This window comes from Spinacia oleracea, chromosome 4 (assembly GCF_020520425.1).
Source record: "Spinacia oleracea cultivar Varoflay chromosome 4, BTI_SOV_V1, whole genome shotgun sequence".
Taxonomy (NCBI): domain Eukaryota; kingdom Viridiplantae; phylum Streptophyta; class Magnoliopsida; order Caryophyllales; family Amaranthaceae; genus Spinacia; species Spinacia oleracea.
This window is the reverse complement of record NC_079490.1, coordinates 113,787,716-113,805,013: the sequence shown is the minus strand read 5'-3', so window position 1 is coordinate 113,805,013 and position 17,298 is coordinate 113,787,716. Positions and strand designations below refer to the sequence as shown.

The 17,298-nt window shown below is 40.6% G+C and overlaps 1 non-coding gene across 1 annotated transcript; it reads left to right on the top strand.

The window, feature by feature from the left end:
• The first annotated feature begins 16,732 nt into the window (after positions 1–16,732).
• Positions 16,733–16,834, top strand: LOC130460334 (small nucleolar RNA R71). Its single transcript, XR_008920230.1, has one exon. It is a non-coding gene; the product is annotated as a small nucleolar RNA R71 (small nucleolar RNA).
• The last annotated feature ends 464 nt before the right edge of the window (positions 16,835–17,298 follow it).

Here is a 17,298-nt window from a genome sequence, read left to right as displayed (position 1 = left end):
GCATTTCACAGTTTCTAGCTCTCCGAGTGGCCTTGTACAACTTTTAAGCATCTCATCCCGATTTATGGGAGGACGATCCCAATCTTGCGATCTTGAGATTAGACTTCGTTTGATAGGTGATTACCTGAGCGTTGCCTTTATAGCCTCCTTTTACGGTGCGACGGTTGGTCAACGTCAAAGTAACCAGTTCTCAAACAAGTAATCTCAAATCACTCAGGTACTGAGGATTTAGTGTCTAATAATTTTAATGAAATTTACTTATGACAGATTTTCATCTCTTACAGTAAAGTTTCATAGGTCTTGTCCGATACTAGTCTTCACAAAGTAAGTATCTATGCAAATGATTATGACATTGCCATGTCCACATAGTTCAAGAAACAGAACTACTAGTCATCTTGCATTCTAATCGTCTAACGTTTTCTATGCGTCCAATTTTATAGAAAACTCCGACAAGGGACCATTTTCAACCTTTGACATTCAAGTTCACTTGATAGGCATTTCTTAGTCACAGGACTGGTCCTGACAGTCTATCTTGAATATATCGTCAAATTGAAGGGACTAATCATTTAATAAACCACAAATTAAATGGAAAAATGAATTCTCTTCATTTATTGTGAATGATTAACCAATAATGTTTTACAAAGATTTAAACTCTAAAACTTTAAAACATTAAACAGAGACATCAAAGCCATTCTCCAATATGCTTGATTCCCATAGCTGCAGTGTGCGAGTTGTGCTTCGCCTGCAGCAGAGGTTTAGTCAATGGATCTGATATGTTGTCATCAGTTCCAATTTTCCTTATCTCGACTTCTTTTCTTTCAATGCACTCTCGTAGAAGGTGAAATCTACGAAGTACATGCTTGACTCTCTGGTGGTGTCTAGGCTCCTTTGCCTATGCAATAGCTCCGTTATTATCACAATACAGGGCTATTGGTCCTTTAATGGAGGGGACTACACCAAGTTCACCTATGAACTTCCTTAGCCATATAGCTTCCTTTGCTGCTTCATGTGCAGCAATGTACTCCGCTTCAGTTGTAGAATCCGCAATGGTGCTTTGCTTAGCACTTTTCCAGCTTACTGCTCCTCCGTTGAGGCAGAAGACAAACCTAGACTGTGATCTGAAATCATCTTTGTCGGTTTGGAAACTTGCGTCCGTATAGCCTTTAACAATTAATTCATCATCTCCACCATAGACCAGGAAGTCATCTTTGTGCCTTTTCAGGTACTTCAGAATATTCTTGGCAGCAGTCCAATGCGCCTCCCCTGGGTCTGACTGGTATCTGCTCGTAGCACTGAGTGCATACGCAACATCCGGGCGTGTACATATCATAGCATACATTATTGAACCAATCAATGATGCATATGGAATCCCATTCATTCGTCTACGCTCATCAAGTGTTTTTGGGCACTGATTCTTGCTTAGAGTCATTCCATGAGACATGGGTAGGTAGCCTCGCTTGGAGTCCGCCATCTTGAACCTATCAAGCACCTTATTGATATAAGTGCTTTGACTAAGTCCAATCATCTTTTTAGATCTATCTCTGTAAATCTTGATGCCCAATATGTACTGTGCTTCTCCTAGATCTTTCATCGAAAAACATTTCCCAAGCCAAATCTTGACAGAGTTCAACATAGGAATGTCATTTCCGATAAGTAATATGTCGTCGACATATAATACTAGGAAAGCAATTTTGCTCCCACTGACCTTCTTGTATACACAAGATTCGTCTGCGTTCTTGATGAAACCAAAGTCACTGACTGCTTCATCAAAACGTATATTCCAGCTCCTGGATGCCTGCTTCAATCCGTAGATTGACTTCTTTAGCTTGCATACCTTTTTAGCATTCTTTGGATCCTTAAAACCTTCAGGCTGTGTCATAAACACAGTTTCTGTTAAAACGCCGTTTAAGAAAGCAGTTTTGACATCCATTTGCCATATTTCGTAATCGTAATATGCAGCGATTGCTAACATTATCCGAATAGACTTTAGCATTGCAACTGGTGAAAAGGTTTCATCGTAATCCACACCGTGGACTTGCCTGTAACCTTTTGCAACCAATCTAGCTTTAAAAACTTCAAGTTTCCCATCCTTGTCCTTTTTCAGTTTGAAAACCCATTTGCTTCCAATGGCTTGGTAGCCATCTGGCAAATCGACCAAATCCCATACTTGGTTTTCAGGCATGGAGTCTAATTCAGATTGCATGGCTTCTTGCCATTGCTTGGAGCTAGGGCTCGTCATAGCTTGTTTGTAAGTCGCAGGTTCATCACTTTCAAGTAATAGAACGTCATAGCTCTCGTTCGTCAAAATACCTAAGTACCTTTCCGGTTGAGATCTATATCTTTGCGATCTACGCGGGGTAACATTTCTAGATTGACCATGATTCTCGCTAGATTCTTCTAAAGATCTCTGAGTTTCATCCTGAATGTCATCTTGAGCATTCTCTAGAGTTTGTTGTTCGACTCGAATTTCTTCGAGGTCTACTTTTCTCCCACTTGTCATTTTGGAAATGTGATCTTTCTCCAAAAAGACACCATCTCGAGCAACAAACACTTTGTTCTCAGATGTATTGTAGAAGTAATACCCCTTTGTTTCCTTTGGATAGCCCACAAGGATACATTTGTCAGATTTTGGATGAAGTTTGTCTGAAATTAATCGTTTGACGTATACTTCACATCCCCAAATCTTAAGAAAAGACACATTAGGAGGCTTTCCAAACCATAATTCGTATGGAGTCTTTTCGACAGCTTTAGACGGAGCTCTATTTATAGTGAGTGCAGCTGTATTTAGTGCATGTCCCCAAAATTCTAATGGAAGTTTGGCCTGACCCATCATTGACCTGACAATGTCTAGCAAGGTTCTGTTCCTCCGTTCCGACACACCGTTCCATTGTGGTGTTCCTGGAGGAGTCAATTCTGATAGAATTCCACATTCTTTCAGATGGTCATCAAATTCATAGCTCAGATATTCACCGCCTCTATCAGACCGCAGTGCCTTAATCTTCTTGCCTAATTGATTCTCTACTTCACTCTGAAATTCCTTGAATTTGTCAAAGGATTCAGACTTATGCTTCATTAGGTAGACATAACCATATCTACTGAAGTCATCAGTGAAAGTGATAAAGTAGCTGAAACCACCTCTAGCATTTGTACTCATTGGTCCACATACATCTGTATGGATTAAACCCAATAGTTCATTTGCTCTTTCTCCAACTTTGGAGAAAGGTTGCTTTGTCATTTTGCCAAGTAAACATGATTCGCATTTACCATAATCCTCTAAGTCAAATGGTTCTAGAATTCCTTCCTTTTGAAGTCTTTCTAAGCGTTTCAAGTTTATATGGCCTAATCGACAATGCCACAGATAGGTGAGATCTGAATCATCCTTTTTGGCCTTTTTGGTATTTATGTTATATACTTATTTGCCGTGATCTAATAAATAAAGTCCATTGACTAATCTAGCAGATCCATAAAACATCTCTTTAAAATAAAACGAACAACTATTGTCTTTTTATTAAAAAGGAAAATCCCTTAGCATCTAAGCAAGAAACTGAAATGATGTTTTTAGTAAGACTTGGAACATGGAAACATTCTTCCAGTTCCAAAACTAGCCCGGAGGGCAACGACAAATAGTAAGTTCCTACAGCTAATGCAGCAATCCGTGCTCCATTTCCCACTCGTAGGTCGACTTCACCCTTGCTTAACTTTCTACTTCTTCTTAGTCCTTGTGGATTGGAACATAAGTGTGAGCCACAACCTGTATCTAATACCCAAGAAGTTGAATTAGCAAGTATACAGTCTATAACGAAAATACCTGAAGATGGAACGACTGTTCCGTTCTTCTGATCTTCCTTTAGCTTCAAGCAATCTCTCTTCCAATGCCCCTTCTTCTTGCAGTAGAAGCATTCAGATTCAGAAGTGGGTTGACTGACCTTCCTCTTTACAGATTTGGCGCCAGTTTGCTTAGTTGGGCTGGCCTTGTTGCCACCTTTCTTAGCATTCCTCTTCTTTCCAGATTTCTTGAACTTGCCCCCACGCACCATAAGCACATCCTGCTTATCACTTTTGAGCGTCTTTTCAGCGGTTTTCAGCATACCGTGAAGCTCAGTGAGCGTTTTGTCCAGACTATTCATACTGTAGTTCAGTTTGAACTGATCATACCCGCTATGAAGAGAATGGAGGATGGTGTCTATAGCCATTTCCTGAGAAAATTGCTGATCCAGCCGACTCATATTCTCAATGAGTCCAATCATTTTGAGAACATGTGGACTTACGGGCTCGCCTTTCTTAAGCTTGGTCTCAAGAATTTGCCTATGAGTCTCGAATCTTTCGACTCGAGCCAGATCTTGGAACATGTTCTTCAACTCACTGATGATTGTAAAAGCATCTGAGTGGATGAACGTTTTCTGCAGATCCGCACTCATGGTGGCGAGCATTAGACATTTCACATCCTTGTTGGCATCAATCCAACGATTGAGGGCTGCCTGAGTGACCCCGTCGCCTGCGGCTTCGGGCATCGCCTCTTCTAGGACATACTCCTTTTCTTCCTGCATAAGAACTATTTGCAAGTTCCTTTGCCAGTCAAGGAAGTTCTTCCCGTTCAACTTCTCCTTTTCGAGAATTGATCGAATGTTGAATGAATTGTTGTTTGCCATTTTAAAAACTACAATTGAAAAGAATAAACAAATAAATAACCATTCACAGTTTCTCTTAATAAACTTAAATTCTAGCATACATGCATAATTCAATGTTTATTAAGCATTTTATTCAAGTTATGTGTTCCGGCAGGTGTGAATAAAATGATTCCAAGATCCTAAAATCATTGAAGAACTAAGCACAGTTTGTCGACTTAATCCTAAAACATCTTAGGTAAGCAAAAGCCTTTTGCTAATAGTCTAGAAACTATTCTTGGTTGATAGGTACGTCAAAGAACTTATTAGGTAAACCTATCGATTTTTCCACGACATAAAAGGACTCCTTACTTATATCGTTGAGTTTCACCAAAACTAACATGTACTCACAATTATTTGTGTACCTTGCCCCTTTAGGACCAATAAGTAACACCTCGCTGAGCGAAAACTATTACTAGATTGATGTAAAGGATATCCAAGCAAGTGTTTATTTTGGCATGGCACCTTATAACTCAATTTTTTAAGTTTGCAACTTAAGGCTCTTACTATGTTGGTTAGATTTTAAGTGAACTAAAATCCTTAATCATGCAACATAATCAAGCTTTTGATCTCATGAATTTTAAGACATATTTAAAAGCAATAAATAACTTAAAACATGCATAAGATAAATGTGATCTAGTATGGCCCGACTTCATCTTGAAGCTTTGACTTCAAAGTCCGTCTTGAAAATCTCCGTGGGAGGCACCATTTTCTTCAAATAGGATAAGCTATAATTAAAACTAATTACAACTATTTGATGGTACGCATACCATATTTGAATTGAAAAAACAACTTTGGTACTTTAGACCAATTACATTCAAATTAATGGTACGCAGACCATATTTTCTATCCTATTTGGGCCATACTAGTCACTTCATAACCTGCAAAACAGTACATATACAATATATACCATTCACCCATTCATTATCATGAATGGCCCACATAGCTGGTTAGTAAAAACACATTATGCATCACGTAAACATTTGCAGCAATTTATCAAGGGCACCAATAATCTACCAATTATTCAGTCCTTATTAATTCTAATCAAGTTGTTTTAACCTTAAGGATTTGTAGACCTAATCAAGAGTTTATGAATAAAAAGGGCTCCCACTCAAACCAATAAATTCATATGCTTTACTAATTTTAAACATAAAAATGTATTTCTAGTCTAACCGGAAACATACAATTTTAATTAAAATTTAAGGCTCATATAAATTTATAATTGAATCCAAAAAGTTTAATTTAATTTCAGCCGTATTTAAATTAATTCATGATTTTAATTTTAGTAAAATAATTAGAATAAATAACATTTATTATAATTACAATATTCAAAATTAAAATCCAAGAAAATAATTTAAATTATTAATTTTAAAATTAATTAAAATTACGTAAACTGAAAATTTCAAATTAAACATTCAAAACGATCTAATCGCAACGCAAACACCCTACGCATCGCACGCCCATGGGCCACACGCACACAGCCATCGCTGGCCATGTACGCGCAGCCCATGTGCTGCGTCGCATAGCTGCTGCTGCTTTCCTTCGCAAGACTACACGCGAGCTCGTGCTCGCTGCGCGCGCGCCAGCGCTCGATGCACGCGAGCCATCGCTCTCTGCGTTCGCTCGCCAGCGCTCGCTGCACGCGGGCCAGCGCTCGCTCCGCGCGCTCGCCAGCGCATGCTGTGCGCGCTCGCCAGCGCTCGCTGCGCGAGGCATCGGCGCTGGGCGCAGCACTCGTGGCACGCGAGCTTGCACTCGCTGCGCGCGAGGCTGCGCGCGCTTGCGCGAGGCAGTGCGCGTTGTGGCGCAGCTCGCTTGCTGCCCACACGCGAATGCCATGCCTTGCCTTCGCCCATGCCCATTCGTCCATTGCTCGTAGCCCACGACACAAGGCAGGGCTGCTGCCTTGTGCTCGTGCACCATGCCCTTGCTCATTGCATTCGTGCCGCATGGGCGACGAGCTCCCTTGCTCGTCGTCGCATGCCCGCACTATACAACACCCCTTAAGGGTAACACGTAGCGTCCATTACTTTGTGCGTGCAAGTTATATGAACGAATCGCATAAAATTAAAAAAAATTATATTTAAAATTAATGACAAATTAATAAATTAATATTAATTTCATAATTTTTAGGGCGAAAAATCGAAAATTTATTATTCAATTGATTTCCGATTAACATGGATTCAAGTCTAGGTCATAAAAATTTAAAATTCATCATAAATTTACAATTTTTATGGTGGTTTTTAATCATAGGTATCTAATTAAATTACAATTAATTATGAAAATCAAATTAATTCTAAATTATTCTAATTTTCAACAAATTAATCATAATTACAAATTAGATTGCATAATTAACAAGGCTAGGCATTCAAACTTGTTAAACATATACAGTAGGTCAATCAAAAATTCAAGATTTATCAACAAGAATCGCAAATATTTAATTTAACATCTTAAATTTACGAAATTTTGCATTCGAAAAACTAAAACCTTCGAAAAGTCATAGTTAGGCTTCGAATTTGAGAATTCTGGGTTCGGCAGAAAAAGACTATTTTTGTCAAAATTTTAGAATGCCTTTTACATGCGGAATTGACACAAAAATCACTCGATTTGGATGAGTAACGAAGAAACTGCCGAAAAACTGCGTACGTATAATTAAATAAACGCAATTTGCAATTAATTAACAATTACGAAAATTAATCACCCCTTTTAATTCTTGCAAATTTGTAATATTTAACCATGTTCATGCAATTTAGATTATGAAAATAATAAGAGGCTCGTGATACCACTGTTAGGTTATGATACATATGACAATTCATAAATCATGCGGAAAAACCATTTAGCCAGGAAAGCATATTATTTACACATAATCATTTAGCATAGTTTAGATGCATACACTTTGTTACGTGCCTTCCCTAGCTGCGCCCGAACCGAACAAGAACAAGTCTTTAGGACTCCAAGTGTCGTCCCTCCGTAGATAGTCCACAGCACGTCCGGATCCGCCTTAAGATTGACCAACTAGAATCGCCCTTAAGGTACTAAAAATTTCGGCACTTTTGAGCAAGGAATGTGACTGAATTTTTCTCTCAAAAACTCACTTTGAATACTTGAAAACTCGTTATAAATTGTGAACCCAGGCCACATATTTATAGGGGTATGGAAAGAGAATTGGAATCGAATTAGGATACGAATTAATTAAATTAGAATCATAATAAAACTCTTATTTAATTAATTTATCAAATAAAATTAGGAATTTAATCATTAAACGAATCATGTACGTTTTAGGTTTCGTATGTGAACACAAACACTCACGCACGCACAGCAGCCCACGAGGGGCGCCATGCGCGCGCGCGCACAGCCCGAGCATCGCAGCCCACGACTGCCGCAGCCTTGGGCGCGCGCTGGGCCTGCCTTGCGGTGGGCCTGGCGCAGCCTTGGGCTGGCGTGTTGTGGCGCGCGTTTCCCTTGCTGGACGTGGGCCTGGCTTCGTGCTGGGCCTTCGTCTAGCAAGCTCGTCCGATGCTAATTCGTACGACGCGTTTCCGATTAATTTTCCGATTCCGGAATTTATTTCCGATACGAACAATATTTAACATTTCCGATTCCGGAATTAATTTTCGTTTCGAACAAATATTTAATATTTCCGTTTCCGGAATTATTTTCCGATTCCGATAATATTTCCGATTCAGACAATATTTCCGTTTCCGGCAATATTTCCGATTCCGGCAATATTTCCATTTCCGATAATATTTCCGATTCTGACAATATTTCCGTTTCCGGCAATATTTCCGATTCCGGCAATATTTCCATTTCCGATAATATTTTCCGATACGTACCATGTTTCCGTTTCCGGAAACATCTACGACTTGGATAATATTTATATTTCCGATACGATCCATATTTCCGTTTCCTGCAATATCATCGTTTCCGGAGTATTCATTTCTTGCCTGTGACGATCTCAGCTCCCACTGAAACCAAGATCCGTCGATTCCGAATATCCATAGATGGAGTATTTAATGCCATTAAATACTTGATCCGTTTACGTACTATTTGTGTGACCCTACGGGTTCAGTCAAGAGTAAGCTGTGGATTAATATCATTAATTCCACTTGAACTGAAGCGGCCTCTAGCTAGGCATTCAGCTCACTTGATCTCACTGAATTATTAACTTGTTAATTAATACTGAACCGCATTTATTAGAATTATCATTGAATGCATACTTGGACCAAGGGCATTATTTCCTTCACTATTTTCAACGCCCAGCCCTGGGCGCCGAAAATTCCAACGCCCAGAGCTGGGCGCCGAAAATACCTGGGACGGATTCTTTTCCTAATCCGTTTCGTATTCAAATTCCTGAAAAATTATCTTTCTACGCCACTTTTTCCTATAAATAGACCCCTAAGTTCGACGTGAAAAGAACACACACAACAACACAATTATATTCTGAGTATTGACTCCAACCCTTAGCCTAAGCCTCACGCTACGAAACTGTTCACGCGTTCTGTCGCAATCGATCCATAAATCGAACATAACGTATCCTGTCCCATAATTGAGATTCGTTAAATAAAAAGGAGAAATAGCAAAGTCAAAGTGGTAAGTTTTCTGAGAACCGTGAGTCACCTCTCAAGGGTGCGTCGTAATATGTCCCTTCACGATGATTTAATGGCTTTCCTCGTCCTTTTTATGATCTGTTAAACTAACTAAATCTGATTGTTCTATCACGCCTAACAAATATAATATTTTTGGGAAATTGGATTATCATGCTAGGTCCCTTAATGCAATCTAAATCAGATAATCGCGATCGATCTAGTATTATATGTTGCATATTGCTAAAATCAACTCAGATTAGTTTAATAGTTAACGCATGTCCCTTCAATTATTTATGCTGAGCTAGTAAGGATATCCTGCCTCTGGAGTTATCGACGAGCGAAGTACTCCTCTCGGTAGTTACAGTCCCCCGAACCCTCAATCTCTACCTTGCGGGTGTATGTTGAGAGATCCCCACACCAGGGATCACAAGGGAACCTACGGCCGTCGTGGTCAAACATAATTGCACTCCCTTTATGTCACGATAACCGGGTTTTGTCAGTTTTTCTCATTGTCGTTAAAAACTGAATGGCGACTCCTATATTACTAGTCAATTGGGTGTATACTCACAGGAAATCCAATTACACTTGATTGAATAAAAGAATCGTCACACCCACGAGGGACGAGGTCACGCATTAGCCTCGTGCTTTTTCGACCCCCTCACAGACAGTAGAGTACAACCTCCATTATTCAAGATTCCAAAGCCGCAAGCCGCGCAATTTCAAGCAGTCCGGATTGATAGGTGTATTTTCTGTCGTTGATAGAAAACAATCTATGCAAACAATATTTATAAAACCACTCAACTAACCGGCTAGCGGTAAGCAAAGGGATCGTCCCAAAGAAACGGTGGTTATCGAGTTTGAAAGTCAATCTAGTTCGAACAAGAATTTGGTTTTGAATTGTCACTTTTAAGAATCTAAAAACTACGAATTATGCTAAATTGAATCAAGAAAGGGAGATGTTAGGGAGTCGGGGATAGACTAGGGAAATCGGGGGAAATGAATTCAACTATCTAGCAATGATGATCATGCAACGAAGTGACGATTAGGCAAATAGCATCTAAAGACGAACCCGCCACCTCTCGGATAGGGAACGCTAAGCGTCTAATCCACGGAAGAGCTTTCTCCATATCCTAGATTAAACTAACTAGCATATAATAGGCACCGCCATTTGATCACAGAAGATAGGCCCACAATCTCTTGCCAAACCTAGCCTATGGTTCCACGTGATTCTAATCGAATAGCATTTGCAACTACCAATCAATTAGCATGGATGTCCTATCATCAAATCATATTTAATCACATGAATCAATCAACAATCAATCATCAATTTCCCCATATTAAGCCCCTAGATTCTCCCCTTTCCCTAACCTAATTCTACTCACTAGTCATTCTAGAAATTAAGCAATCCATTAATTCTAAGCTAGCAAGCATGAAATTGAAGGAGTAAGAGAAGAGAATTTAAGAATTCAATTGCACAATCAACTAGGAATTAAGAATCAAAGTAACTTCAATCAATGAAATCAAGAATTCAAGAAATTAAGGAATTAAAGAACAATCAACAACAAAGCAAGAGCAAGAATTAAGAAACTAAGAATTAAATTGCAAAATTGAAGAAGAGTTAAGAAGGATTACAAATTGAAGCTTGAATGGAGGAGAGTTTGTCTCTCTAGAATTGCTGAAAATCTAATTCTAGAATCTCCAATTATCAACTAAAATTCTACTCTCTACAAAATAAATCGAAAAATCTATTTATAAGTTTCCCCAAATAGAAGCCAGAATTCGAATAAGAGCAGCCCGCGCAACCATTCGGTCGCACAGACCTTTTGTGCGACCGAACGTAAAAGAATCATTCGAGCAAATACTGGGTCTTGTGCGAGCGAAGGCAGCAAAGAATAATTCCTTCGTCATGTGCGACCGAACGAAGAACCCTGTTCGGTCGAATGGGATTTCTTTGGCTCATAATTCCTTCGCAGCTTCATTTGGTCGAACAAGGAAAGCCGTTTGGGCGCACAACTTTTGTGCGGTCGAGTAGAGAACATTGTGCGGTCGCTTCCCAAGTTAGGGACATTCTGCCTCCAAAAACAAAATCTGTGCGACCGAACAACAGAGCACGTTCGATCACACAAAACCTGTGCTGTCGAATTACCAGGGTTGTGCGGTCGTTTTACAATCTTCGGACATTCTGCCTCAAAAAATACGTTTTGTGCGACCGAATGACAGAGGGCATTCGACCGCACAAAACTGGAATCTCCTTGAACTCCATTTTGCACTACCTGTTTGGGCGCACAAAACGCCACTCGACCGCACAAGCCCTGTTTTGGCTCAAATTCACTTGTTTTCCATCATTTTTCATCAAGATCACCTATAAAGCACAAGATGGAACAAAACTTATAATTCTCACACAAAAAGCTATAGAAACTATAAAAAAAGCATAAAAACTAACATAAAATCCTAGGCTAAGAGTGACATAAATATCGCTCATCAAACTCCCCCAAGCTAAGCGTTTGCTAGTCTCTAGCAAACTAAACTTTACTAGGGAAGAATGAGCAACAATCCTAATCCTAAAAACCGACAAAAATAGAAATTCTAACAAATCTAATCAAGGCAAGACCTAAAAATTGAAAAGCAAACCAAGATAAAGAAAGAAAGAAAAGAAGAAAAGAAAGAAAGGAAAGGAAAAGAAAGCAAAAACAAACTACAAAATCCAAGATAGGGCCTTTATTATGGAACGAGTATAAAAGAACACTAATATTACCAATCAAATAAATGAGTACACACTAACTAATTTCCTAAATCGAGTGAAAGATTCAAGTGCCAAGCAAAGCGAACTGAGGGTGAACACTACTCAATTCCCCTTCAACCGAGCATACCACGTCAAATCTCTAAATCTTTTCCACCCTTGAGAGTAGCGTCTCGAGACACCGCGAAGGTGCCGGAGAAAACAAGATAGGCTACCCGACATCTTAGCATGACAATCCCGTTCCATAAACTTGACCAAATCCTCCCTCCACCAACAATGACTCAACTCAAAAGGGTCAAGAGGACTTTTAGGGTGTAACGTAGGCTAGGGGTAGGGTGTGGAACAAATTTGGTAATTTGGTGCTCATACCTAAAGTGAAGCGCAATCAATGAACTCAACTCAAGCATATCGAACCAAAAACAAACTCAAACCACTTATTTTGGGCACCCCCAAGCTTATTCAACAACTATTCTAAACTAAAACTCTTTTTGCACTTTTCTTGATTTGATTTTCTCTTTTTCTTTTTTGTGTTTCAATTGAAACTTTTCTCATTGCCTTGTTTTTCTCTATTTTTGGCTTTTTCAAAACTTTTATTTCTCATTTTTGCTTTTTTCATCATTTATTCACTATATACAATACAATTCCCAAACTTTGCCATTCATACCAATAACAATCATTCCTCAACTTTGCATATTCATTCAAAACCAACAAGCATCATAACACAAAATTTCACTATCACTTCTAAGGGTGAAAACAAAACAAAGGCTATTAGGCTTGTAATGTGCTCATAAGAAATGAAGGGGCAAGGCTCAAATGGCTAGCAAGGGGGCAAATGCAAACAAAAACATATGAGAAAAATATAAAATAAAGTCCTAAACTAAAAAGAAAAATAGTCACCGAAAGAAATGCCTCTATCGTCCCCTAAAGTAGTTCAGTCGCGGTCTCGGGAAGGAAATAGTCAAATTCGGGAAGTAAGAAAGTCAATGCCAAGGATCCATGCCACTCAATATATGAATATGTGTTTGGGATATTTTTGAACATGAACCTCACATGGGAGCAAATACCACTCTCTCCGGTTTCAAGTCACTAGAGAGATCGACACCATCTTACCACAAGCCAAGGGTTCAAGACGCATGCTACCCAAAGTTCTAACCAACTTCCTTGACACCAAATCCTAGATTCGACCCAAGTCATTAAAAACCGGGTAAACATCTACCAAGTCGGAATAAAAGCATTCTAGTCTACAAGTTCCAATTTTATTTGCCCAAATCAAGAATATTGCCTAAGAAAACCTAAAAAAACTTGCCTTGACAAAGGGAAAGGAAAGAGAAAGAAAAGGAAAGGAAAAAGGAAACAAATAGGAAAAACACACCAAAAGTCAAAACAAAAGGAAACAATCAAAACAAACGAAAAGAAAAGCAACTAAAATCAAACTAAATCAAGCTAAAAACAAAGAAACTAACATATACAAATGCACATAATGGTATGGTTTCAAGACATGAGCATCACAAATAGGCAACTACACAACAAAACTCCCCCCAAGCTAGAATTAGGCCATGTCCTCAAGGCCTAAAACTAAACAAGGAGGGGCACAACTACCCATCCAACCAAATGCCCCATATGCAATATGCCCGTCCCAAAGAATGCAAGAGAGTTAGAAGGATGTTACCGGAGATGTCGTGGGAGCAAGTCCTGCAAAGAACCGGTAAAACCGAACAAACTCACCAAAATATCGACGGACAAGGCATTGGTGGGAAGAATGAACCCACAACAACGAAACCGTACCACAAGGAACACTAAAAAACAATCAAGAAAAAGTTAGTTGACAAGGCCAAATGGCCAAAACAAACCCAAAACAAGCATAAACTCATCATCATCTATATACAACCACACGAAGCGGCAAGAAGAACAATCATCCAAACAACCATCAAAGAGATCCTCATAGAAAACCCCCACTCCGCATTACTCCCCCAAGCTAATCAAAAGCATACCATCACATCAAGATGGGGGAGAAATGGAGTGAACCCTAAGAAGAAGGGCCCGGGGCACAAAATCAAATAAAAACTAAAGCTAGGAGTTAGACAACCGGGTTGCCTCCCGGGTATCGCTCGTTTAACGTCATTAGCTTGACGAATCCCCCCAAAGCTCATGGGGGGACAAGAATGAGACCAATACACGGGTTGCCTCCCGGTAGCGCTCGTTTAACGTCATTAGCTTGACGGACCCCCCCAAAAGGTCAAGGGGGGCAAAGACAACCAACCTTGGGTCAACACTAGTCAACATGCATTTCTTTGCCCCTTTGGGCACAAAAATCTTACCGACATCACCATTGAAGAGGCGGGAACCAAACAATCCACCAACATGCCCCTCCTCGGCATTCGATGGGCTCTTGGCTTTCTTGGGTTGCTTGGCTTTCTTAGCCGATCCATGAAACACTTTGGAGGGTTTAGCTCCATTATCATCATCAACATGCGTTTCAAATATCTCGGGGATGGTTACAACATCATCAAACTCATCCCCAAGCGCCTTTGGGATTCCATGGACAATCTTGTCATCAAGAGAGGACCTAGCAAGCTCATTAGCACACTAATTAGAAACATGAAAATTGTTAGAAGAATTAGCACAAGAGTGATTGTTCTCAACACAAGCAAGAGTGTTAATTTTCATGCAACTTTTCATTTTAGAGCAACATTGATCATCAATAGCAAGCTTGAAGCTAGCCTTGGCATCTCCCGCCTTCAAGGTGATTAGTCCCCCTTGCACATTGATAAGAGCACCCGCGGTGGCCAAGAATGGCCTCCCCAAGATAATGGGAGTATGGGCATCCTCATCGATGTCCAAGACAACGAAGTCAACAAGAAAAGTAAGCTTGCCAACCACGAGGGGAACATCCTCAATCTTTCCCAATGGAAACATAACCGAGCGATCGGCTAATTGCAAGGACATAGGGGTAGGGGTGAGATCGCCAAGTCTAAGTTTCTTATAGATTTTGAACGGCAAAATACTTACACTTGCCCCAAATCACATAGAGCGTTATCAAACTTAAGCTCTTGGATGCTACAAGGAATCGAGAAGCTCCCGGGATCCTTGAGCTTTGGGGGAAAAGCACTCAAGATCAAAGCACTACAATGCTTCGTTAGGTGCACGGTTTCATTAGTGCTACAAGTCCTTTTGCCGCTCAAAATGTCTCTCATGAACCGAGAATAATGTGGTATTTGCTTGAGCGCCTCGGTGAAAGAATATGACACATATAGCTTGCTAATGGTTTCCCAAAACTTATGAAATTGCCCATCAAGATTTTTACCGGCAAATCTTTGAGAGTAGGGGGAGGAGGAATTGGTAGAGGAGGAAGAGGAGTCTCCTTCGACTTATCACCATCACTCATGTCGTCGACATGAGACTTCTCTTCCGCAACATCACGGTCCGAGGACTCATTTCCCATAGAACTCTCACCCCTAGAGCTAGGAGCTTCAACATGCGTAGCACTATCATCTAAGGTATTCCCACTCCTTGTCACAATTGCATACATTTACTTAGGAGGTTGACCTTGGGGTGGGAAACTTGTATGCACTTGTTGCTCTTTGATAGTGCTAGCAAGTTGTGCTAGTTGGGTCTCAATCATCTTCAAATGAGTATTGGATTGCTTGAATCCATCCTCAAACTCAACATTCTTCTTGGCTTGCGCCCCCACAAACGACTCCATGATAGCCTCAAGATTGGACTTGAGAGGCGGGAGTGGTGGAGGTGCAAAGCCATATCCACTAGGGTTTTATTGATATTGATTGCCAAAGGTCCTTGGTCCATTGAATCCGGGAGGTGGCAATTGAGATGCACCATAAGGACCTCCCGAGTTCAAAGGATAACCCCCACTTGAGGCACCCCTAAACTTCCCATAAGAGTAGTTATAAGCCCCTCCACCTTGATGGTTGGGATTGTAACTACCTTGGTTGTATTGGCCTTGATTGCCAAAACCTTGAGGTTGACCATAGGGCGCTTGGCTTTGATAGCCTTGTGCTCTATAGCCACCTCGATTTTGGCTATCACACCCACTTCCTTGGCCATAGCCTTGGGGGAAACCATACATAGAGGGCCCTCTAGTTTGCCTAGCAAAATTTGGATTGTTAGGGTTATCATTCCTAGACCTCTCATTTACGGCATTAGCATACTCTACATAAAAATCACCTTCATATTTCGGCCCCAGTCGAAGCCTTGAACAAGTTGATTAATCGCCCGCCGACAGTTTAGAGTTCGTGCTTCATTTTGAAGCAGAAGGGCCATAATCCACAAATGACAAGTTATGAACTAAGGGGCATGTATTGGGGGAATGACTATAGTCTTGGCAATTTTCGCAAAAGGAGGTGCCCGGAGGCATTATATCATAAGAACTAACCTTGCCCTTCCCCTTATTGAGAAGAGTGGCAGAAGGAGGTGGGATTATAGACGGTGATGGCGATTGGCTTGGTGTATTTTCGAGCTTCTCCAAGCGTGAGGTAAGCTTCTCTTTCATCCGTGCTTGCTATATGGCGTATACCGAACCCTTACCATCTTCACTTCTACCTTTCCCATCATAATTCCTTGTGCCTACATGCCAAGATTGGTAGTTTTGAACTACATCCTCAATGATTTCCTCTATTTGATCCTCAATTTTATTCATAATGGGGCCTCCCCCGCCCGCATCAAGACTTGTCTTCGAACTTGGACTCAACCCCAAGTAAAATGTTTGGAGCAATAACCATTTAGGAATCCCATGGTGTGGGCATTCCGTTTGGTACTCCTTGAAACGATCCCAAGCTTCGAAGAGTGACTCATCTCGCTTTTGCTCAAAGGATTGGATCTTGTGGGACACTCCGCCGTCTTCCCATGCGAGTAGAACTTGTTTAAGAATGCACTTGTCACTTCGGTCCAAGTACGAAGTGAGTTGGGCTTGACCTCCTTGTCAAGCCAATCACTTGCTCGCCCAAGTAGAGAGAACCGAAACAATGTCAACCTCACATAATCCGATGTGACACCATTGTGCTTGATTGTAATAGTGCTCGAACTGTTTGAGATGTTCGTGAGGTGATTCATTACTCTTCCCACAAAAGGGGTGGCTTTGCATCAAATTGATCAAGGCGGGCTTGATCTCAAGTTGTTGGCACCCGTTGTTGGGGCTTGAATCACACATGTAGCTTCGAATGGCCCCGGTATTCCCAAGTTCTTAACCGGGAGCGCCAGGTTCTCAAACACTTGCTCACTCTCTTGTTGTTCCTCACCAACACTCAACGATGCGAATCTGTTATTGCTTGATGAACTAGACCGTACACGCCTT